Consider the following 25545-nt stretch of genomic DNA (forward strand, 5'->3'; position numbering starts at 1 on the left):
AATAAAGAACTAGAAACAGAAAGTCAAAATAGGCAAGGAAATACTTGACACATTTTTTTGAAGGAATTCAAAAGTTACGAAAGCCCAAACCTGAGTTACCTAGAAGATTTAGTTTTAAATACTGACCCTTTCCCTAAGATTTACAGAGTAAAAGATTTCACTATATGTTAACATTAAAAAAATGTTTTTAGATGCCCATATTAAAATAAACCAGTTCTCTCATTCTTTCTCTAGTGAGAACTCTAAAACAATACTTCATCATTGAAAAAATCCTGTTTAAGAAATCTTTGCCCACGCCAAGGTCACAAAGATATTCTCCAAAAACAGACCTACCTACATATCCATCAGCAACAGAATGATATATAGTTAGTTATATATTCACACAATGGAATATATAGTAATGAGAAGGAATAGTCTGCAACTACACACAATATAAATTAAATCTCACATTCATAATGCTGCACAAGGGAGTACAGTAGGATTCCCTTTATATAAAGTACAAAAGGAGGCAAAACTAATCTGTGATATTAAAAGTGAGGATGATGGTTGGGAGACAGGGTGATAAGTGACCAGAAGGGCAAACAGAGGGTCTTCTAGTGGCTGGTAAAGTTCACTTTCTTGATCTGGGTACTGGTACACAAGTGTGCTCGGTGAATATTCACTGGACTATTCACTACTGATGTGCACTCTCTGCATATACGGGGGGTGGGGGGTTGCCAAAAAAATGTATACAAGTGGACACTTGCTTCAGCTCAAAGCACAGAACTCAAATAACTAAAACTGAAAAAAAAAAAAAGCAGCTATTAAACAACATACTAATTACCAAAAAATATTCATAGAGGTGCAAAACCAACTAGTGACTCTCAAATTTACAGTAACATTGGTTTGAAACAAATTAAACCCCCCAAAATAAATTGATTTATATTTAGATTTAGTGACTAGTATTGATTTCGTAAAGGTCTAAGACAAGCAACCTGGTCTTACAGGTTTTTGCTAAATTATTAAATAAGAGAGTCTTTCAAACCTCAGAAATGAACTAACAGATTCACATATCTAGTCAAATCTCCTAATTCCACAAATGAAGAAAACCAAGGTCCTTTGAAGTTGGGTGATTTGTCCAAGGTCATAAACAGCTCTTGATAAGTAGAAACAACTGAAGTCATTTAATTAAGTTCACCCCTCTACCAATTTTCTGAAAGTTCTAGGGGATTTCCACCCACCAAGAGAGTTTGTTTACTGGAAGTGTCCCTCAATACATACACTATTTAATTGAAACATTTTCATCCAAATGTTACCAATTCAAAATTAATTTCTTTGCCATCCATGACTAATAGCCAAAAGTTATTTCTGGGACAGAAAAGATAAGACTTTCTAAAACTGAAGTTCATGATGTGCAACCTAACAGATAACTTTCTGTTTATGTTAAACGACAACTATGACATCAAACTTAGGCGTATGTGATAATTTAGAATGACAATGGAACTTACAGCCTGTGGTACCCCTGAAAAAGACTTGAAAAAAATCAATCATGACCACAAACTGAAACCAGTACACACAGACTAACGTGCTAATTAGTGACAATAAATTATTGTATTAACAGTATTAATTTTGCTATTAAATCAATCAATTATAAATACAAAAAAGTAATTTCTCCAATTCATTCCAATTAGCTTCTACTTCCAGTATGAAGTATGCTTTCTATTTAACTGTAACATTTTTTTTAATTTAAAGATCTAATTGATTTTGTTCAACATTCACGAATTGGGCAGTATCGGATCTAGCAAATAGAAAGGAGCTTGTCATTTTGAAGCTAAATCCATCAAAAGTGAACAGTACATAAAACCCATTTAGTCCTGTGAACATATTTTTAAATTATAAAAACGCTTTAGTCTTCACTCCATCTCCATAGCATTCTTTCTTCTATCATAGGACTCGCTCCTTTTACTTCAAAGTGTGAAGTTCAGTGCCAAGATGAATCCTCAGACTTGCCATCCCCAGGGAAAGCTGTAAAACTATTTCTCAGTGGAAAGGAAGGAGAACAATCCTATTTAAGTACAATAGATAGGGGCAGTGGACTGCCAAGTAGAGAGGCATTCTAGAGTTCCTAACACAGTAAAGCTTAATAGTAAATATGTAACATGAGGCCTATGCACTCACCTATGGACCAGGTGCTGTTTAAAGTGCTTTATATGTAGTACTAACACATTTAACCCTCCCACGAGCTTTGTAAGGTAGGCAGTACTTACAGTGAGAATTCTGTAAGTGATGGAACCAGAGACTTGAGGGCAACCACTGGACTATATACAGCCTTCTGAGGAGCAAAGCCAGGAAAACGTTCCTGTATTCTAGAGGCCATATCACACCACTCACACCGTTCAGTCTCCACCAGGGAAGAAAGAAGTCCCCCCGGCCAAGGCTGGGGAGTCCTTGCTCAAATGGGGAAGGAATGTGACTCTGCCACTCCTTCTTTAAGATTGTGTTCATTATCTTGCGGTACCTCATGTACTCACTGTGGATTCTTGTGGAGACGCTGACCTACACAGAAGCTAGTTTTTACAGTATTATCAATTTTCCAATTCAGATATGTTGGGCTGGCCTGGGAATCCGAAGGCCATAAGTGACATTATTTCTGTGGGAAAATGGTGCTGATTTTCAAAAAGGAAGTCTTATAAATGAACCATTCAGAAATTGAGAATCCCTCTACAGAGACTCTGGCCTCATAGATGCCAAGGTAATTAAACTTTAATAAAGACACCCCGCTACCCAAAATAATCCAGTTTTGCTCATACATTAAAGTGGTACAGCTCCTTATACCTAAAATAATAGGAATGGTTTACTGAAAAAAATCAGCTTAATATTTTATGGATTTCCTTCACTATGGCCAACTTTGTATCCAGCAGTTAATATACTTCTCTCCCTACCTCCTCCGTAAACTTTACATTAAAAAAATTACTACCAAATAAATAAATGTTTCACACACACACCCAAAACAGAAGGGGTGTCATCGCAGAAGGTAGCCAAAGTAGTAATAATAGTAGCAGTAATGATGACGATGACAAAGTAATAATAACAAAGAGAAGAACTATTCCAGTATTTACAATTGCTAGGCATGTTCAAAATATTATACATACACTGGTTCCTTTAAACCTCATAAAAATCCTGTGAGGTAGACATTACACTATCCCAATTTCAAAAATGAGGAAACAGGTCAGAGATTAAGCAACTTACCCAAAATCACCAAGCTAATTAGTGTCAAAAGTAAGATGTCAATATTTGAGCATGTTACCCTTAGAAAGCATGTTTTTAACCATTCTATGTATAGTTAAATAATTTGATAAACCCTCAAACACAGGGTGCTTAGTCAAATTCGTTTTAAAAACAAGAGTAGTTTGGAGACCAAAAAAAAAGACCCACTTGCCTTTTATTAGGAATATGTGCTTCAACCAAGCTAAAACTGAACACATTTATGGAGAACAAATTTAAGATGTATTTTGCTCTGCTTTTCTCACTTGGCAATCCTTCACTTAATTGAATACTACAGTGTTAACAGCATATAACTTCAACAGACTAATAAAACTTTATTTTAAAATTTCAGGTAAAATAAACAGTGTCCATGTTTATCACTAAGTAAACTATGGTAAAATAACTGCAAGAGTTCCAATACCCTTGAAAAGTTTCAAAACAGCAGCAAGATATAGAGGGAACAAGATATTCCTTTTATGACAGAGAAAAACTGCTCTTTCCACAACATTGTAACATCTGCTTTAATGACAAACAGGATCCTGGGATGGACCAAACTTCAACTGTTGTTTCAAAACATGAACCTAAATTCAGAAATTCTTCAGAATTACAATCTAAAAAGGCTAGCAGTTTATATCCCAGAAGAGCCATCTGGGCCACATAACAGCAGAATTTTGGAGAGCTAAAGGTGTGCTCCCATTATCCCACTGAATAATTAACAAAGAACACACAACCCCCAGCAACTTCTGGAGCACAAGCTGATTTTTTGAATCATCTATTTGAACTTCAGAACTCCCCTTCCCAGGAAACAAAGGTCTATGTGCCAGGTTCCTGAGCCAGCTCACAAAAACTTAAACATCCATAAGGTTACAGAAATAGAATAAAATACCGAACCTGCATGGGCAATGTTTCTACAGGAAAACCCTTTTAGCGTTCAATTTAGAATAACTAACCCTGCCCCACTCAGCCCTAGAAATAGAAAAGAATTCTTCCCTCCCCTAACTGGGAGTCTGGGCTCCCCAGGACCACAGGCCCAGGATTCCATGATCAAGGCATGAAAGAGGGCAGTTGGCATTGCATTGGGCTTCAGAGTTAGAAGGACAAAAAGGCAGAACCACCTCGGTGGGCGGAGATCCTAGGATGAGGAAGGCAAGACCTACTTGGGAGAGAAGGATGAAGTGTGGGAGGGCGGCTAAAAGCAAGGGAAAAGTTTGGGGGTCAGGGTGGGCCGCAGGAGAGGAGGGAACAATGCCTGCCCTTGCAAGCAGATGGACTTCTGCAGACTTTCCTCCTTAACGCTTAGAAGGAAGGAAAAGCAAAAGAGAAACTGGCAAGGGTCTTGACATTGCCTTGTTACTCTGGCTACTCGTCTTTTCAAGAAAGAAGAGTGGTTAAGGGGTCTTGTCCGGGTCCCTCTTGAACTCCTAGAGCACAGGGATTCAGAGAAGGAGAGTGGACTTTGAGGAGTTTCATTGCTCTCCTTGTCCACTCTGCCAAAGACTTTAGTGTTGTCAACTGAGAAGTAAGGGAAGGGTCCAGGTACCAGCAGGAACAGTGTCAGAAAGAAAGGAAAGTAAGGGGAGAAATTTGAAGCAGGAGGGAAGTGGGATACTGGAGGGTAGAGCTGCCAATGAATTAAACTATAATACCTGTTCTTAAATATTTAGGATTAATTCATTTTGACAGTTCCAAATATTTCATCAGGTCCATTTCACTTTTAGACAAATACTTGTGGCCATGGTAAAAAATTGAGATTTATTATGTGGAAAGGTATGAAAATAAGCTGCTAACTACATAAGACAATTTGAGACAATTTCCTGGTGTCTTTACATAGAGGCAATATAAATCATTTCAGAAGGCTTTTTTATTTACTTGAGTATTTACTTACATTATCATTTGTTGATATTTTTTTTGCCCCAATAACCCAAATACCAATTATCTTCACAAATAAGTATACCTAATTCTTGGGAGTATAACTATAATGAAAAACTTGCTCATGCAGACCAAACATTGCCCATCAGGACTCCAAGGTATCATTTCAAGAAAGCAAGGCTCCAAACTCCGTATTTCTCTCTCCTCCACTCTCCTCTCCTCTTTTCTCTCTCTCTCTCAGCTGCGTCCTGAGGAGTGCACTTCTTTTTCCTCTGCCTCTAATGCCCATGTTTCTGTGAGACGTGGCTCCTTAACTGAAGGTCCCCAATTTACTTCTTAAAAGACGGAGCAGCAAATCCCAAATTCCGGGGATAATTAATTCCACAGGTAAACCTAACCAAAGGACCTGCTGGAGAATAAGTGCCAGCACAGCACCTAGTATCCTTCCCCACTCCCCACCCCATTTCTTTAATTTCAGCTGCTACTCTTCTAGTTGAACTCTCCAGCAGACAGAGCGGCCAGGATGGCAAGCTCAGCAGCTTATCGCAGATGCAAGAGCAGAGACCAGTGAGGGACAAAAGTGACCAATGGCCATGCACTGGAAAGATGTTCCTGCTGTTTCACAGAATTCTAAGCTATTGCCTGGAAACCTAGAAGGTCTTTCACTCCCTAACTCCACAGAAAATTATGCTGGATCCCAGACTAGCTACCGTATTTTCTGCAAACCACAAACTGGGTCTAAAACTTCTGTACTACGTTAAAAAGAAGAAAAACAGCGTCTGTTATCAAGTAGTCCATTTGGTGGAGAAGGTAGGTGGGTGGCTGGGTAGGTGGGTGGATGTGGGTGTGTGTATACATCTAAGCTATGATACAGCAAATTCAAACCCTTATATATAGTTGGTATTTTATTTTAGTAATATAATTTGAAAAGGCATTCAAGACCAGAATAAACGAAATATTTGGTCTTTGAAGTAGCTTGGGCATGCTGAAACTGGAGGCAAAGTTAATGAAAACATGAATTTCAGCTAGGTCACTACTAAGAATCTTTACCAATCAGCAGACCTGCGAAAATGTTACCTCTGGCTAGAAAATGAAGGCATGTGAAAACAAAACAAAACAACAACAACAAAAACCACTTGAGATTATCTTCAGCCAAGAACACTGAAAGCTTTTAAGATTACCAACAGAATTGAAAGGTTTCTTTGTGACAAAAAATTCCATTTTCACAAAACTTGTATCGGTCAGCACATAAACTTATGCAGAGCATAGTAGAAAAAGCACATATTCTAGAATCAGACTCACATGAATTGGAGTTCTAGCTCTGCAACTCACCAGCTATATGACGTCCTCAGGAAAGTTACTGAGGAGTACTGGAGGTGTCGTTTCTGTGCAACATGGATGTTATCTTTAGCACAGGGTGGCTATGAGGATTAAATACAAACATACATAATTCACCAAGTCCAGTGCTTGAACGTACTCAATGTTAGCTCCCTTTGTTCCAACACAAACTGTACAGAGTGTGGTATCTGTAATTGAGAAGACTGTGTCAAATAAACATGTGGAAGAGAATTCAGAATGCTAGCACACAGATGATGTGCTGTGAAATGTAAAGATGAAAATCACATTTAATGTTTAACTTCACTGAAGTCTGTCCCTTGAGTAAGCCAGTTGTAGGAAAAGGGGGGGAGGGCTAAAGCTGAAAAACTTCATTATCACACGCTGACTTAAAATGATGTATGTGTCTATATGCTTGCAATCTTCCGGTGTTCATAAACAGACACCATCATAAAACTGCCATGGGTGATGATGCCCTTTAAAATTTAATACTGTGAAAAATTACACTCGCATCTCAAAATCCCTTTCTTGATCTAAATGTTTCTTTCTCCTTATAAATGTTCCTGTCTACTAATGCAAAACATTTGCAAAGCAACGAAAAAAAGCAAACCCCCTTATCGTTCCAAACTGAAAAAGTGTGCAAAAAAAGCTAAGGTTCTCAAATTGTCCGTTCCCATTCATTCCTGTTCTTTTACAAACCAGAAGTAAATACATCACATGCTAAAAATTGTCTGACAAATGTCACTGTAGAACACATGGAATCGACAAGCACTGTCTGGACCAAAGGTGACAAGTTTTCTTAAGCAATTTTTTAAAATTACGTTTCAGTAAGAAATGCTTTCCATCAACGGTGTCAACTTTTCACTTTATATGCAAGTTAGTTTATAACGCACCTTGTCCCCCATCACCCCCCAAAATCCGGCTTTTATACACTTTAATGGGCTGACACACAATACTAAACTATTGAACTCCACTGGTAATAACTTATCTGTTGTTGGACCTCAGAGGGCTGCTAGATTGTGTTATCTTTAAATGGACGTAGACGATGTTTTCTCCTGACTCCACACTTACAATTATTTGCAAACCTCTTTTAAAACAATTACTACTAACCTTCCCCACGCTTTCCAACACCCTCACCAACCCCAACCTTGGCGCTGCTAGTTCCCATCCCCAAACGCCTTGCTAGGGCTTGAAGCCCGCCCACGGAGGTTCACTCTTGTCAAAGTCCAGGGTCCGGCGAGAAAGGACATCATCCCCTCTGTTTGAGAGGCGAGGGCCGACACAGGCTCCCAGCCACTCCCTCTCTCGGCCTCCCGGGGCGTCCCAGGCGGGCGCACCAGGCCGTGCGCAGACCTCCGGCAGCCCCTCAGCCCCAGGCCGAGCCGAAACCCCGGGATACCCGCAGTCGCACACGCCCACCACCCGGGCGCTGGGTCACCGGGACGACCCCGGGGACAACCCCGGGGCCACCCCCGACGCCCCAGTCCGAGCAGGTGCCGGGCCTCCTCACGGACACTCACCGGCAGCCGCTGCTCCCCGTCCGCCGCGGCCGCTGCCTCGCCCTCACTCCCGCCGCCAGTTCCCGCGGGGGGTCCGGGCCGGCGCAGCTTCTCCGCCCGACCCCCCCTCGGGTGCGCGCCGCGCGAGGCCCGGATACGGTGAGAGCCGCCGCCGCCCCCTTTCCTCCCTCCTCCCTCAGTGCGTCCCTCCCACCGAGGCCCGCCTCGTATTTCCTGGATCCGGTCTCAGCGAGAGCTTGGCAAGCGAACCGCGGGCTTCAGGGCTCCCGTCGGGTGCAGTCGCTCGCCAGGCACAAAGGTGGCACTGTCGGGGACTACCGAAAGTAATCTCGCGAGGTTTCCCCCACAGCAACCGGAGGGCGGGGGCCCACAGGAAAGGTGGTCAATTAGAGTAGTCTGAGCTCCTGAGAGAAAGCTCCCCCTTATCCGCAAGGGGTAGTACCAGTGACAGCGAAAGTTATTGCGCCTGCGCAAGGGCGGGCGCGCGGGCCACGACGCATGCCCAGAACAGCCCTTGAAATAGCACCCAAGTGCTTCTCCCTGTTTTACCTGTTTCTTCTAGAACCGTGGGGCAGAGGAGGGAGCAGAAGAACCAGGAATGAAACTCGGGAAAGGGCTGGGCCGGACGCGGCAGCGAAGTGAAAGGCGTCCCTTAAGGCTAGGTTATCCCTCTAGAGCCCAAAGGGCCAACACACTTGGGGATGCTCGGGAGTCCTCCAGCCTTTTCCTTCTCCTTACCCTCCCTGTCACCAAGTATTCTTTGCAAAGTCTCAGCTGCCCCGTCGTCCTGTTGTCGACTTGTTATTTCTTGAGAGCTTGCTGTGTGCTCGGAGCTGGGCTCGCAGCTGGCAGCCCCAGCCCTCCTGTTTCTCACATCACCCTCTAACTTTCTCTTTCATCTTGACGCTGTGTGAGTCTTCTAAATCTCATACTATTAACTGCTTCTGTTCCTGTTTTATTTTTCCTCCTTCATTCATTTATTCATTCAAACGTGTGTAGTTCAGTTTCCTATGTGCCAGGTGATGAGGAAACAGATGTGCTCTGACCTCAGAGAGCTATTGGCCTGAGATGGAAATGGATGAGAAAGAAAAAAAACAACAATGACAGTTCAGCACAGTAAATTCCGTGATAAAAATGAGTAGATACTGGGGGGTGGGGTGTCATGAAATATATCAGAAAATTATTGAGGAGAGTCTCACAGGCATGTAACGCAGAGATAGCAACCGCAGGAAGCAGCTACTACATCTAGAGCTCAGGTGGACCAAGGGGAGAGGTTGGGATTATTACAATTTAGGTATTTAGAGGAGGGGACTTTTGCAGCTGCAACTCAGACCTACGAGGAGGGAGCAGCATCTGCTGGAGCTGGTGTCTCTGATGGGGTGTTTCAAGACGCAGTGTCTGCAAGTGTGGGCAAAACTGTCAACTCGCTCCAACTGCTGCTGTGGGAAGGAACTGCCACTGTCCTGAGAGCTTCTAATCACCCTCCAGCCTGGTGATACGAATGAGATGTGTAGAGCTGAGCTGAACTTGACCCACATCCTGAAGCAGAGCAGCTCTGATGCTGAGAGCCACTCATTTTGGAAGCTGGATGTGGTCAGAAAGGGGGCCATTCACTCCTGTTGCGCATCCCAGGTAGGGGGGGTCCATCATGTTAAAACATTGTAGAAAACCTATTTCAAGTTCAGGGTTTCATACCAAACAACTGCCCCAAACAACTCACAAACCCATGAGTGGAAAATAAGTGTGCACTGTAGTATGGCCCTGAGACTTATGCTTATTACGTGGCAACAGTGGGTTAATACAGCAGCTCTGTTCCACAGAGTGAGCAGGAGTGAGTCTCCTTCTGCCTTCTTGCTCCACCATCCCTAGAGGGTTGTCCTAGTATATTTGGTCCAGAATGTCTCAGTACCACATCACATTCCAGTCATCAGGAAGGGGAAGGTCTACCCATTTCCTTTAAGGGCACAACCCAGAAGTTGTTAATATCACTTGAGTTCACAGCCCATTGACAAGAACTTAATCACATTACTGCATTTACCTGCAAGGGAGACTGGAAATGTGGTCTTATTCTAAGCAGTCTTGTACCTAGCTAAAAATTCTATGACTTTAGAAAAAAGGTTGGGGGGACAGCCAGCAACCCCGTACAATAATCAAAACTCAGAACTTGATTTAAAATTGTATCTTGTCCTCTCTCATCAGTGAAGAGATTAAAGTTAAAGAAGCAGGTATAATCTTACTCTTTCTGTTCCTTAGTCTTCTACTTCTCCTCCCCCATTTTGCTAACTAGTTTCTTCTCCTTTAGGGATGAAGGGGGTGGGAATGGAGGTGGGCAAGTCATTGCTTTACAGGTACAATCGTAACATGGCTTTGTCCTTTCTGCACTTGGCAGATGCCTAAAATTGGCTCTTTCTCTTTTGATTTCATTTGGGGTTCTTCTTAGGCTCCCACTGGGAAGATTTGATAGCATATCTGAGGACACAAATGATGCTCTTTCCTCTGTCTGGACTCTTTCCTCAGCCCCTGGTCTATTTCACTTTTTTTTTTTTTTTTAAATGAAGAAATCCATATACATATGTTTTAAACTTTTATTTATTTTAAGTGTGTTTTTCCAGGACCCATCAGCTCCAAGTCAAGTAGTTGTTTCAATCTAGTTGTGGAGGGCGCAGCTCATGGTGGCCCATGTGGGGATCGAACCAGCAACCTTGTTGTTAAGAGCACCGCACTCTAACCAACTGAGCTAACCTGCCACCCCTCTTTTACTTTTTGATGCTGTTATTAATATAAGCCTTCTATGTGACTGGCACCCAAATGCTGGCTCTCTCATGGGCTGAGCGTGATTCTAAAGCACCCTCCTCAAGGCACAATTCTTTGATATGGACTCACCTTTTTCTAACTTCTTCTCAGGCCCTGCCTCTTGTAGAAGACCCACAGGTGCTTATTGCCAGGATCCCCTCACTCACTGGCAGGACACAAACAAGAGGCTCCAGCTTGTTTGCTTTCTGTGACATTCACTTGATCCATGGGAAACTCACATGTCCTTGCCATGCTGAACAACAGACATGCTGCCCTGTCTTGCTGCTCCCACAAGCTTCCGGTCTTCAGAATTCTTCTGGCAAGAGGCAGGCAGCAGTTTCTCTGCTGACTCTGGTCTCCAAACTCCAAGGATATATGGACGGCTGTCCCTAAAATTCTCACCTGGGATGGACCTATAGATAGCTGCTTTTCAGTGACCAAGCAGCTGGAAGGTACTACATCTTGACACTCCTTACTCAGCGCTCCAAAGCTCCCTCACTTGGCTTTGCCTTCCCTAATGGGAGAGAACATTTACAACACTCCCTCAAAGATGGTAAGTAATAAAAATCTCCCTTCTAGTCTTCTCTTATTCAGGCTGGGGAGGTGTTGGGTGATAGTCATAGAACCGGTTTTGCTACCTTTTAGTGAGCTTTTAGGGAAGGGCCTAGAAGCTCTCTTTAGAATGTGATAGAATTTAGCATGTATTTTCTTCAGCTGTATCTCATACACCTTCTGTACCATTTCAGATATTTTTGGCTTCATTTATTTGATCAATAATACATCGCTATATAACAAACCACTCTAAGACATAAAAGTCTAAAATAATAACCATTTTATTTCTTGGTGCAAATAGGTCCGCAATTTGGGTTGGGCTCAGCCAGGCAGCCCTTCTTCTGGTCTCACCCAGGGTCACTCATGTTGACAAGAATAGAGGCTACTCGTGAGACCAACAAGGGCCCCCTCTTACCAATTCACCCCAACTCCATAGAGTATGGTCTAAAAGCCAACAAGTTAGCTGAGCCTTCAGTGTGCCATTTCATTAGGCTGTCTCCTTTTGAGTGATGAGGTGTATGATGAGATATGTGATGAGACCAGTGGTTCTCATGGTCATGTGCAACTCCTTTGCAGTAACATGGATCCTTTGGTTTTAGGCAATACTATATGAGATACCACATGAATAGATGACCATTTGGTAAACTCTTGAATCGTGGTGTTCCTGGGGGAACTGTGGATAGGATAGGCAAACTCATGGTGAGAGTTTGAATCACTTCTGAAAAGAATGAATCGCTGGCCTGCAGTCACACACACCCCATGTAGAAGGGATCCAAAGTAATCAATTTGCCCAAGTGGCTGCTGGTTTCCTTGAGAAATTGTGCCATACTATGGCAGTGTTGGTTTCTACAGGTGGTAGGTTGGGCCAGTAGTAGCTAAATTGAGCTTTGATGAGAGGGAGCCCTTGTTGGGTCTGAAGAGTGAGCCTGGGTTCCACTAACAGGATCCCGTGCTTTCCCTTCTTGTAGAGCAAGCCTACGAGGAACCTTGTCAGTGATGGACTACTTGGGATGCTTGGTGCCAGGCAATCTTGATGTAGGGTGCCAGCTGTTTATAGTTTGGTATCATGGCTTTTAGCATGAGTGACGCCATTTTGAGCCTGTCGTTTTCTCTTTAACAATACCTTTAATGTTCTAGAAACTATGGATCTGGAGAAAGTGTTTGGGAGAGTGGGGATTGGGAAAAGTTATGGAAAGGAGACATTTTTCTGGGGAGGTTGTCCCCAAAGAGGTCATATGTAAACTCATCACGAAATTGAGTAAAAGTATTTTCAATTATTATAAGTGAAATGATGAACATTCAAAATTGAAGTTCATCATTATTTCAATGTTAGCGAAGAGAAATTATGTAGAGAATTGTAAAAAACTTTTCCTTTTGGTACCTAAAAAGATCATTTGTTTACTTTCAAATCTCATGCACCCAATCGAAGAGTAGTGGCACCACAAGAATTCTTTCTGAACTTCTCATTCTATAGTCTTCTGACCCATTGTCATGAACCTAGAGATGTGAGAGGGAAAAGCTGGGAGATGGTAAATCAGGTTGCATAATAGTGGGTCCTTGTGATATTGTGATTTATAATAAGAAATATATATTTGGTCTTTGTCTGCATTCCTGGCACAGAGCTCATAAAACTGCTGAAATTCCCTAAGTGGTATGAGCTATAAAAGTGCCTTTTGTTAGTCATAACAAGCCCCTTTCAACCATACCTGAGTTTATGTTAATGAGGTGACTTTTGGAAAGCCCCTAAAGATGGGGGCTGGTTGCCAAGGAAGCCTGTGATTAGAGGGTTGGAATGTTTAGCCCCACCTTCCAACCTCTGTAGAGGGGAGATAGCCTGGAGGTTGAATTAATCACCAATGGCCAAAGATTTAATCAATCATGTTTACTTACCCTTCGTAAAAATCCAAAAGGGGTTTAGAGCACTTCTGGGTTGGTGAACACATGGAGGTGCCAGGAACATGACTTGCCAGAGGGAGCATGGGCGCTCCATGCTCTACCCCCCATACCTAGCATTTCTCTCATCTGGCTGTTCCTGAGTTATATCCTTTTATAATAAACCAGTAATCTAGTAAGTAAACTGTTCACCTAAATTCTGTGAGCTGCTCTAGCAAATGAATCAAGCCCAAGGAGGGAGTCATAGGAACCTCTGATTTATAGCCAGTTGATCAGAAGCACAGGTGACAAACTGCACTTGCAATTGGTGTCTAAAGTGAGGCGGGAGGGGGCAGTCCTGCAGGACTGAGCCCTTCACCTGTGGAACCTGATATTATCTCCAGGTAGATAGTGTCATTGATTAGAACTTAGTCCCATGACTGCATCTAACTTCATGTGCCCAGGAAATGGGTTAGAATGGATTTTGGTGGACAGCTAGCAGACTCCACCACAACAGTGTGCGTAAAAAATTTTGTAGATTTTTACTTTCCTTATCATTATAGAAAACATTTTCCATGTTTCTTTTTTTTTTTTTTTTTTTTTTTTAGATTTTTAATGGGGAAGGGGAACAGGACTTTATTGGGGAACAGTGTGTACTTCCAGGCCATGTTTCTTTATAGTCATCATTATGGTGGTATATTTTATTATTGTTGAAAATCTTTGCTGCCCCTCTCCTCTGGTGCTATCTCTATATTGTCAATTCCTGGTGGGCCTCCCCATAGAAGCAGTATTTGCTTCCTTGGTCTGAAGCTTGGTCATATGACTTGCTTTGGCCATTGGAATTTGAACAGAAATGACATATCCCACATCTGAGCCTGTGCTGTAAGGGCTATTGTCTTATTCTGTCCTTGCTCTTTTCCCACTGCCTAGAGCCCAACATAGGACTGGTACTTCCAACTGGGTCCTGGGATGAAGCAGAGCTATAGCTAACCTGCAAGGATAGGTAACTGAGTGAGAAATAAACCTGTGATGAATCAGAGATTTGGGAATCAGCCATTACTGTAGTATAATCTAGCAAAAGTTGACTGATAAAATAATTATTATGGCTGCATTTAATTCCATTGTGTTACGTACCACCAATTTTTTGTCCATTCTCCTAATATTGAACTTCAGATAGTTTCCAATTTTCCACTATTACAAATAATGCTGAAAAGGACATCTATGTACAAATTTGTTGTTGTTGTTTCTGTTCAGTTATTTCCTTAAGGTACATTTTTAAGGGTAGGAAACTGGGTCAACATGTATGATCATCATTACTGCTTTTATTCCCCAAAGGGGTGGATTGTCTGTATATTAAGTCAGGTTCCAGCAAAAACCTCAGAAACCATTCTAGTACTTTTAACAGAGGGAAAATAAAACAGGAAATTGACGTTAAAAGTAATAGAGAAGCTGAGAAGTCATTGATGAAAGAACTCAGTGATTGGCAGTAGCAGAAAGATGCTGTTGGCCCTAGGGATGGGGGGACACTTGGATGAGGTGGTATTACCAGAGCCCAGAAACCAGGGCCATCGGAAGGGAACTAGAACCATGACCGGGTCTGCTAGGTCAGAACTGGCTAGTAGTATCTGGGACCATTAAAGGAGGTTTGGTCTGGCAAAAGCTGGATCCATGGAAGAGATGCTGTAAGAAGCAGAAAGAGTAGGGGTGGCTGGTTAGCTCGGTTGGTTAGAGCATGATGCTGGTAGCACCCAGGTGGCTGGTTCAATCCCCACGTGGGCCACTGTGAGCTGCACCTCCTTAAAAAAAAAAAAAAAAAAGGGCTGGCCCGGTGGCTCGGGTGGTTGGATCTCAGTGCTGATAGTGCTGAGGTCGCCAGTTCGATTCCCACATGGGCCAGTGAGCTGCACCCTCTACAGCTAAGATTGTGAACAACTGCTCTCCCTGGAGCTGGGCTGCCGTGAGCAGCCGGAGGTTGGTGTGAGCTGCCGTGGACTACTGTGTGCCACCATGAGCGGCCAGTGGCTAGTGTGAGCAGCCGGCAGCCCACGAGAGCTGCCTCGAGCTGCTGTGAGCTTTCAACAGGCGACCGACTGCCTCAGCTGGGGGAGCGCAAGGCTCATAATACCAGCATGGGCCAGGGAGCTGTGTCCTACACAACTAGACTGAGAAACAACGGCTTGACCTGGAGTGGGGGGGGGGGGGAGGTGGAAGAAGGTGAAGAAAAGGGAAGGAAGGAAGGAAGGAAGGAAGGAAGGAAGGAAGGAAGGAAGGAAGGAAGGAAGGAAGGAAAAGAAAAGCAGAAAGAGAGAGGGAGAAAAGTACTTTGAACTCTTTCTTCGTGGCTGTCAAATCTTATTTTGTTTTCTTTCTTTTTTTTAAATTAAAGTTTATTGGGACAACAATTGTTAGTAAAGTTACATAGATTTCAGGTGTACAATTCTGTATTACATCATCTATAAACCCCATTGTGTGTTCACCACCCAGAGTCAGTTCTCCTTCCATCACCATATATTTGACCCCCTTTACCCTCTTCTACCACCTCCTTCCCCCCTTACCCTCTGGTAACCACTAAACTATTGTCTGTGTCTATGAGTTTTTGTTTCTCATTTGTTTGTCTTGTTCTTTTGTTGTTTTTGGTTTATATACTACATATCAGTGAAATCATATGGTTCTCTGCTTTTTCTGTCTGACTTATTTTGCTTAGCATTATAATCTCAAGATCCATCCATGTTGTCACAAATGGTCCTATTTCATCTTTTCTTACCACCGAATAGTATTCCATTGTGTATATATACCACAACTTCTTTATCCATTCATCTATCGAAGGACATTTTGGTTGTTTCCATGTCTTGGCCACCGTAAACAAAGCTGCAGTGAACATTGGAGCACACGTGTCTTTATGGATAAATGTTTTCACATTTTTTTGGGTAGATACCCAGGAGAGGGATTGCTGGGTCATACGGTAATTCTATTCTTAATTTTTTGAGGCACCTCCACACTGCCTTCCATAGCGGCTGCACCAGTCTGCATTCCCACCAACAGTGTATGAGGGTTCCTTTTTCTCCACAGCCTCTCCAACATTTGTTACTATTTGTGTTGTTGATGATAGCCATTCTGACTGGGGTGAGTTGATATCTCATTGTGGTTTTTATTTGCATTTCTCTGATGATTAATGATGCTGAGCATTTTTCATATGTCTATTTGCCATTTGTATGTCCTCTTGCTGTCAAATCTTATGCAAGTACTATATTCATTGGTCAAAACTACCCACAAGACAGAGAACAAAGGAACCTAGAAAATGTAGTTTTCTATGATAGAGAGCAAAGCCAGAGAAGGACAGTGAGGTATCTGAGAGTAAACTGGACAGTAATGAATGAGTAAATCACTTTACTAATCTTTCCAGCATTGTGTGTTACCTATAAATGTTATTCTTTTGGCGTGAAAAGCAGTATGGTTTAGTAGTTGAGAGAGTACCGAGTCAATTCACACACTATGGGTTTGAAATCCTTCTCTGAGCACTTTCTAATTATGTGGTCTTGGGTGATTTGCTTAACCTCTTTATGTCTCAGTTTCTCATATATAAAATGTTGTAAAGATTAAATGATATACAACACTTAGCATAGTGCCTAACGTGAAATAGGTAGGTCCTCAATAAGCGTTCGCTAATGTAATTATTCGGTGTAACATAAAATTCCTAGGTTAGTTTAATTTCACTCCTTTGATATCTATATAGGATAAACATTTTCCAAGTGATTTTCCTTTACCATATGTATTTCCTCAAGACTCAACTGACTTTTTATTGTCTTAACTACAATAAAGTGTCTTTCTTATAAATTTAGGTGTCTTTCTTATAAATTTGAATGACTTACTGATATTGTAAGGGTGACACTGTACCTTCTATTTTGAGATTTAAACTTCTAGTGTAATTAGATTTTACAGTGTGGTTTAGCTCGGGACTTTTTGATAGTTTTTTTTTTCTTTGTTCCTCTCCTGCCAAATCTTAGTGATTCTGTTTACTATGCATTTACTATGCATACCAGTTTCAATGGTTCTGTTTACTCCAAACCAGTTTCACCCCAACCCCCACGCCCCTTTCCTTTGTTTGCCTCTTCTTACAGGCCTATACAACCTTTTGACCATGCTGGGGGTGGAGGGCTGTGTGTGTGTGTGTGTGTGTGTGTGTGTGTGTGTGTGTCTGTGTGGTGGAAATGGCTTCTGGACGGGAGTCCACCAACCTCCGAGAATGCCAGCATTTTGAATAAATCTGCTTTTCTTTCCACCATTTTGAATAAGCTTGCTTTTCTTTCCACCAATCTTGTCTCTCAAGTTTTGGCTTTCCTACAGCGAGCAGCACGGTAACAATACGGTATAGTTATTAAACTTTTGTTTATCACATTTTACATTTCACACTGCTTGAAGCTAAAGAAGTCATTCTTAAACAGAGCTGAAAAATACTCTATTTTCTTCTGAGTTTCTAAAATTACATTATGCTATATAATTCCTTATTAATTACACTAGAAGTTTGTGTATAACTGACAGATAAAATCTTTCCTCTAAAAGTCTAGGTTAATATGCTGCTCTGTAGTGTCAGAAAACCAGGCTACTTCTATTTTGTTCTGCCATCATAGAATGCTGCCATGGTCTATTGATTCTAGATGGCTCTCTACCACCTCCATATTCTAACTAGTGGGAAGTAAGGAAGGGAAAGACATGTGCCTTCTCTTTAAGGGCATAACCTGGACGTTTCACACATCACTTCCTCTCACGTGCCATCATCCAGGACTTGTGGTCCTATGACCACATCTAAGTATAAGGGAGACTGGGAAATAAAGTTTTTATCTTAGGTGGCCACATACTCAGTTCATAATTCTACTATGATAGAAGAAGGGGCAAACAGATATTGGGGAAAAACGATTAGCCTTTGCCATTCTGCTATTCTGGCCACACAAACATCTATGCGTGTCCATGTTTCCACACATAGAGTATACCTGTTGCCAAGGGAGAGAACTCCCAAAGTACAATTCTATTACTACTGAAAGGGAGCAGAGTTTGCCACCCCCAAAATCTGCCTCTTTGGCATGTTGATCATTTTGAGCTGCTTATTTTTAAGAAACAGCAAGCACAGGAGCTCTGAAACCACGGACAAGAGTAGAGGTTACCCTTTTGTAAGAGACATTTACATGTATAAGGAAAATCTCCATCTGTAAGGGTGTCTTCCTCTCCCTACTAGGAAGCGAATGACTAAATCTCTAGAAAGTTTATCAAAGGCGAAGGCAAGAACTTCAATCTGCATAACAACCTTGCCCTCGATTACTGTGCTTTCCTGGTAACCTCCTGCCATAATTGGCCTCCCCCCATGCTCAACATCTTTTGTCTTTAGTTGAAAGCATTTAAGTTCACAGCTGGGGCCATTTTAGGGAGTTACTCAGTTTTCTGGGTATCTCCCAATTACAAGAGGTATACATGTTATTGAACTTCTGTTTGTTTTTCTCCTGTTAATCTGCATTTTATTTGGGGGGGGGGGGTCTCAGCCAACAACCCAGAAGAATAAAGGGGAAATTAGTCTCTAATCTTCATAGACATTTGCAAGCTAGGTTTTTGGTTTCGTAGGCTTTCAGACTCCCTCTAACATTTAAAAGGTTTCTGGTCTATTTTACTCTTGTCAATTACTTGTAGAAGTACCCGTCTTGTAGGGTCAGTTGGCAGACAGTGGGAGTCTGTCTTGGCCATGAGCTCCTCTGGAAGAAGGAGGCAGGAAGCAGTGATGCCCAGGGGTAGAAGGGCTCACAGACCCCAGGAACTTGACCAAGATGTGCGGCTGTCCAAGACTCTGCCTTACACCTTGCACCACGGCCCCTGAAGCTAGGGACTCCCATGGGGCCAACAGCTTCATGCTTCTGGGTGCCCTCCTGGAGCTGCCCAGTTCTGCAGATTCTCGGCTGAAGATGTGCAGTGTATGGTGGACGCCGATGGGAAGCAGTAGTTTGCCCTGCAACAGGGGGACCCCAGCACTGGCCCTCTCATCCAGGCCCCTCAGAGTCACTCCCTGCAGAAAACCGAGTTGGAGCTGATGCCCGTGAAGACCCCAGAGGCCCTGTCCCTGATGCTTATCCATGGCATATTCTGGCAGCACTGGCCATCCATCTTGCTCAAGGTCCTGGTCTATCCGGGAAGAATGCACATCCACCTGGCCCCAGGACTGCATGGAGACCCGAGTGTTATCAGTGACATGAGGCCAAATTGCGAAGTGGCTGTGGTATCAGTGGGCCCCTGGCATCCCCTTCTGCTCTGCCAATGGGGTGATCCTTTCTCCAGGGAATGCTCATAGCTTCCTGCTTCCCAAGTCCGTCAAAGAAGCCCTGCAGCAATGCCATACTGGACAGGCCCTCTCCTTGGGTGACAACGAAGAGACAAGAGTATGAGAGAGGTCCCAAGCACAGCTCCAGAGGAGGAAATATGATCCAACAATAAGATTTCTTTCTTTTCTTTCTTTCTTTTTTTTTTTTTTGATGTAAAAAGATAACAAAAAGAAATTCTAGTTTGAAAAGAAAAAAAAAAAAAGGGTAACAATAGCCCACAATCTCTTCCAGGCAAGTTCTCTTGCTCTTTCGCTGTTCTCTGTGCTGACTCATCTTCCTCTCATTCAACTTGATAGTTGCTTCCTTAAGCTCTTCTTAATAGCTTTGGGTGGGAGGTTGACGTTCTTTTTTTTAATTTTTATTGGGGAACAGTGTGTTTTTCCAGGACCCATCAGCTCCAAATCAAGTCATTGTCTCAATCTAGTTGTGGAGGGTTCCGTTCAGCTTCCAAATCAAGTTGTTGTCTTCAATGTAGTGGAGGGTGCAGCTCACTGGCCCATGTGGGAATCGAATTGGCGACCTGGGTTTTTGTGAGCACAGCGCTCTAACCAACTGAGCCAACCAGACGCCTGAGTCTGACGTTCTTAATATGCTCTTTACCTCTGCTCTAGCTCTCATTTACTGGTCAAGAAGGAAGGTGCGTGAGGAGCCCAGTATTATTTCTTGGCAAGTCTTCCCTCTTTTGTAACCTGTTTAAACTGCTCCACTGTGGAGTTGCAGAAAGCAGTTGGCTTTTTCAGTTACGTGGGGCTCTGAAATCCCAGGCCACAGGCAAAGAATGACTCTTGACAGAGCTATGTTCTCTTCCATTTTTGGTTGCTGTCTAGCTAGTTCTGACTGGGGTCCATCCCTCTGTAGGATGTTGCTAAAAGTAGCAAGAAGCAGCAGACTCTGCTCAACGTTATAAATCTTTCTTATTTACCACAATGCCATTGCTTCTGATGCCTGTGAGCTGCTTTCCAAGATCTTGCTGACCTTTATTAATGCTGTGCCTAGCTAAAATTTCTATTTTCTTAGAAGAAAGAGAAAATGGATGTTGGAGGAAAACTAGCACTCTCTGATACAAATGCCTATTGATTCAGACAGGTTCTTAATTCCACTCCATAAAGTGAGTCAGCAACTTGTTAGAAGGCATGAGGCCAGCGGAATAGAAAACTGGCACCCGCAGATTGCCATATCATACAGTATCCAAGGACTCACTTTGCAAAAGGAAACCCAGACAGCTCCCCCTGCCACCAACAAAATTGCAGCTGAACTTTTGCTAGTTTTGATATGATTTATATAAATGCTCAAAGATGATCTCATAACTAACAATGAAGCTGACTTTCTGGGCCCTGTCAAAAATTTGATTTTGAAAGTCTAGTAAAGTGCCTGCACAGTGACTTGAAAAGCTGTAAAGATGAGAAAACCCATGCACCGTTATAATTTTTCAATATGGTTGTCAGATTGCTGAAGTTACTTCTAAAATTCTTTTATTCACTTTTAAATATACTTGGATCCTGTAATGTAGTCTAAATGTCTCATGATGTTTCTGCCCTGCTTGCATTATAAAATAAACCTTTAAAGAGAAAAAAACAATTAATGATTGTCACAAAGAGATTTTTCTTTCTTTTCTCAGCATACTCATTTTCTTTATTATATGTCATTTTCTTGCTGTTCATTTCGTCTGATAAACTCCAGATTCATCTCTAGCACTAAAAGATATCTTCATTAATTTGCATTGTCAAAATACAAATTAAATACCAACTTTATTTGAGAATGGAGACAGTGACCACTCTAAACAGAAGTTCTGGAACAAAATCAACAGACTTTGAGAAGTTTATATTGTAGTTATTTATACTGGTATGAAATATAAGGGACTTTAGTCTGTTTTGTTCACTGCTATGTACCTGGTTCCTAGAAGAGTACTTGGTAGACACTCAATAAATATTTATTGGGTTAATGAATTAATGGATTTTTCTTTCTTTTTTATTTTTATTTTAAATAGATGTTTTATTTATTTGTACTTAAACTTATAAACCACCCAGCCAAACTGGTACTTTTATCATGATACACCAAAGTACAAAAACATCTTTTACACGCAAAAAACAAACAAACAAAAAAAGAAAAACATCTTTTACAAATACTTAAGTAATTCACAAATCAGGGGCTGTAGTAAAACAGCAAAAGGGGCAGAGGAAATCAATGAAGCACATTATAGCTCATTAACATCTCACCTGAGCTGAGGTGTTTTTTGTTTGTTTGTTTGTTTGTTTTTTAATTTATTGGGGTGACAATTGTTAGTGAAATTACATAGATTTCAGGTGCACAATTCTGTATTACATCTTCTATAAATCCCATTTTGTGTTCACCACCCAGAGTCAGTTCTCCTTCCATCACCATATATTTGATCCCCTTTACCCTCATCTCCCACCCCCCACCCCCCTTACCCTCTGGTAACCACTAAACTATTGTCTGTCTATGAGTTTTTGTTTCTCATTTGTTTGTCTTGTTCTTTTGTTGTTTTTGGTTTATATACTACATATCAGTGAAATCATATGGTTCTCTGCTTTTTCTGTCTGACTTATTTCACTTAGCATTATAATCTCAAGATCCATCCATGTTGTCACAGATGGTCCTGTTTCATCTTTTCTTACCGCCGAATAATATTCCATTGTGTATATATACCACAACTTCTTTATCCATTCATTTATCGAAGGACATTTTGGTTGTTTCCATGTCTTGGCCACCGTAAACAGAGCTGCAGTGAACACTGGAGCACACGTGTCTTTATGTATAAATGTTTTCAGATTTTTTTGGGTAGATACCCAGGAGAGGGATTGCTGGGTCATACGGTAATTCTGTTCGTAATTTTTTGAGAAACCTCCACACAGCCTTCCATAACGGCTGCACCAGTCTGCATTCCCACCAACAGTGTGTGAGGGTTCCTCTTTCTCCACAGCCTCTCCAACACTTGTTACTATTTGTGTTGTTGATGATAGCCATTCTAACTGGGGTGAGGTGATAGCTCATTGTGGTTTTCATTTGCATTTCTCTGATGATTAGTGATGTTGAGCATTTTTTCATATGTCTATTTGCCATTTGTATGTCCTCTTTGGAGAAATGTCTCTTCAAGTCCTCTGCCCATTTTTCAATTGGGTTGTTTGTTTTTTTGTTGTTGAGTTGCATGAGTTCCTTGTATATTCTGGATACTAGACCTTTATCGGAGGCACTGTTTGCAAAAATCTTCTCCCATTCAGTTGGTGGCCTCTTTATTTTGTCGATGGTTTCTTTTGCTGTGCAGAAGCTTTTAAGTTTCATATAGTCCCATTCGTTTATTTTAGCTTTTACTTCCCTTGCCTTTGGAGTCAAATTCATAAAATGCTCTTTGAATCCAAGGTCCATAAGTATAGTACCTATGTTTTCTTCTATGCAGTTTATTGTGTCAGGTCTTATGCTTAAGTCTTTGATCCATTTTGAATTAACTTGGGTACATGGTGACAAATAGCAGTCCAGTTTCATTCTTTTGCACGTGGCTTTCCAATTCTCCCAGCACCATTTATTGAAGAGGCTGTCTTTCCTCCATTGTATGTTTTTAGCCTGTTTGTCAAAAACTATCTGTCCATATTTATGTGGTTTTATTTCTGGGTTCTCAATTCTATTCCATTTGTCTATGTGTCTATTTTTCTGCCAATACCATGCTGTTTTGATTATTGTAGCCCTGTAGTACAAGCCAAAGTCAGGAAGTGTGATACCTCCATTATTGTTCTTTTTTCTTAAGATTGCTTTGGCTATTCGGGGTCTTTTGTGGTTCCAAACAAATCTGATGATTTTTTGTTCTATTTCTTTAAAATATGCCATTGGGATTTTGATGGGGATTGCATTGAATCTGTATATTGCTTTGGGTAATATGGCCATTTTAACAATGTTGATTCTTTCAATCCATGAGCACGAAATGTCTTTCCATTTCTTTGTGTCTTCTTCAATTTCTTTCAAAAATGTCTTGTAGTTTTCAGTATATAGGTCTTTCACATCCTTGGTTAAGTTTATTACTAGGTATTTTATTCTTTTTGCTGCAATTGCAAAAGGAATTGTTTTTTGTATTTCTTTTTCTGAGATTTCATTGTTAGTATATAGGAAAGCAATGGACTTTTGTACGTTGATTTTGTAGCCGGCAACTTTACTGTATTCGTTGATTGTTTCCAATAGCTTTTTGGTGGAGTCTTTAGGGTTTTCTGTATATAGCATCATGTCATCTACAAAGAGTGACAGTTTAACTTCTTCATTCCCAATTTGGATGCCTTTTATTTCTTTCTCTTGCCTGATTGTTCTGGCAAGGACTTCCAACACTATGTTGAAAAGCAGAGGTGATAGGGGACAGCCCTGTCGTGTTCCTGATCATAGAGCAAAGGGCTTCAGTTTTTCACCATTAATTATGAGATTAGCAGAGGGCTTGTTATATATGGCCTTTATTATGTTAAGGTATTTTCCTTCTATACCCATTTTATTAAGTGTTTTAATCATAAATGGATGTTGTATCTTGTCAAATGCTTTTTCTGCATCAATTGATATAATCATATGATTTTTGTCCTTTATTTTGTTTATGTGATGTATCACATTGATGGATTTGCGTATGTTGAACCATCCTTGTGCCCCGGGGATGAACCCCACTTGGTCGTGATGAATAATCTTTTTAATGCATTGTTGTATTCGATTTGCTAGAATTTTATTTAGGATTTTTGCATCGGTGTTCATCAGAGGTATTGGTCTATAGTTTCCTTTTTTTGTGCTGTCCTTACCAGGTTTTGGTATCAGGGTAATGTTGGCCTCATAAAATGAGTTAGGGAGTACTGTCTCTTCTTCAACTTTTTGGAAGAGTTTGAGCAGGATTGGTATTAGATCCTCTTTGAAGGTTTGGTGGAATTCACTAGTGAAGCCATCTGGTCCCGGGCTTTTGCTTTTGGGAAGGTTTTGGATGACTGATTCAATTTCGTTACTGGTGATCGGTCTGTTTAGATTTTCCAGTTCTTCATGGTTCAGCCTAGGAAGGCTATATGTTTTTAAGAACTTGTCCATTTCTTCTAGGTTATTGAATTTGGTGGCATATAGTCCTTCATAGTATTCTTGGATGATCCTTTGTATTTCTGTGGTGTCCGTGATTACTTCCCCATTTTCGTTTCTGATTTTGTTAATTAGTGTCTTCTCTCTTTTTATCTTAGTGAGTCTAGCCAAGGGTTTGTCAATTTTGTTAATCTTTTCAAAGAACCAGCTCTTCGTCACATTAATGTTTTCTATTGTCTTTTTATTCTCTATTTCATTTAGTTCTGCTCTGATATTGTTTCCTTTCTTCTGCTGACGTTGGGTTTCACTTGTTCTCCTTTTTCTAGTTCTTTAACTGTAACATGAGGTTATTTACTTGGGATTTTTCTTGTTTCTTGAGATAGGCCTGTAATGATACGAATTTCCCTCTTAAAACTGCTTTCGCTGCATCCCAAAAATGTCGGTAGGATGTATTTTCATTGTCATTTGTTTCTATGTATCTTTTGATATCTCCTCTAATTTCTTCTTTGACCCAGTCGTTCTTTAAAAGTATGTTGTTTAATCTCCATATGTTTGTGTTTTTTGTTGCTTTCTTTTTGCAGTTGATATCCAATTTCAAAACCTTCTGATCAGAGAATACGCTTTGTATGATTTCAATCTTCTTAAATTTGCTGAGACTGATTGTATGTCCCAATATATGGTCTATCCTTGAGAATGTTCCGTGTACACTAGAAAAGAATGTATAGTCTGATGTTTTAGGATGAAGTGCTCTATATATGTCAATTATGTCCATTTCATCTAATGTGTCATTTAGGGCTACTATTTCGTTATTTATTTTCTGTTTGGATGATCTATCCATAGCTGTCAATGATGTATTTAAGTGCCCTAGTATAATTGTGTTTTGGTCAATTTCTCCCTTTAGTTCTGTTACTAGTTGCTTGGTATATTTCGGTGCTCCCTGATTGGGGGCATAAATATTGATG

At 41.2% G+C, this 25545-nt stretch overlaps 1 protein-coding gene, 1 long non-coding RNA gene and 1 pseudogene across 5 annotated transcripts in view; 2 read left to right on the forward strand and 1 right to left on the reverse strand.

The window, feature by feature from the left end:
- Window positions 1–8327, reverse strand: part of TAB3 (TGF-beta activated kinase 1 (MAP3K7) binding protein 3) — a 55306-nt gene extending 46979 nt beyond the window's left edge. For 2 of the 3 annotated variants that reach the window (XM_088795220.1, XM_019710557.3), the window contains exon 1: window positions 7968–8327. The gene's annotated coding sequence lies outside the window, so the exon portion shown is untranslated. The remainder of the gene's footprint in view (window positions 1–7967) is intronic. The other variant, XM_074324296.2, reaches the window with a different exon arrangement.
- A 64-nt stretch (window positions 8328–8391) lies between these two features.
- The window catches only part of LOC148754578 (uncharacterized), a 139665-nt gene continuing 122511 nt past the window's right edge, over window positions 8392–25545 (forward strand). For both annotated transcript variants that reach the window (XR_016020029.1, XR_016020030.1), the window contains exons 1-2: window positions 8392–9599; window positions 10872–11313. This is a non-coding gene — a long non-coding RNA (uncharacterized LOC148754578). The remainder of the gene's footprint in view (window positions 9600–10871; window positions 11314–25545) is intronic.
- On the forward strand, window positions 18913–19655 carry LOC109433927 (tRNA 2'-phosphotransferase 1 pseudogene; annotated as a pseudogene).

This window comes from Rhinolophus sinicus, chromosome 18 (assembly GCF_057876585.1).
Source record: "Rhinolophus sinicus isolate RSI-liver-muscle chromosome 18, RSI-T2T, whole genome shotgun sequence".
In the NCBI taxonomy this organism is placed as follows: domain Eukaryota; kingdom Metazoa; phylum Chordata; class Mammalia; order Chiroptera; family Rhinolophidae; genus Rhinolophus; species Rhinolophus sinicus.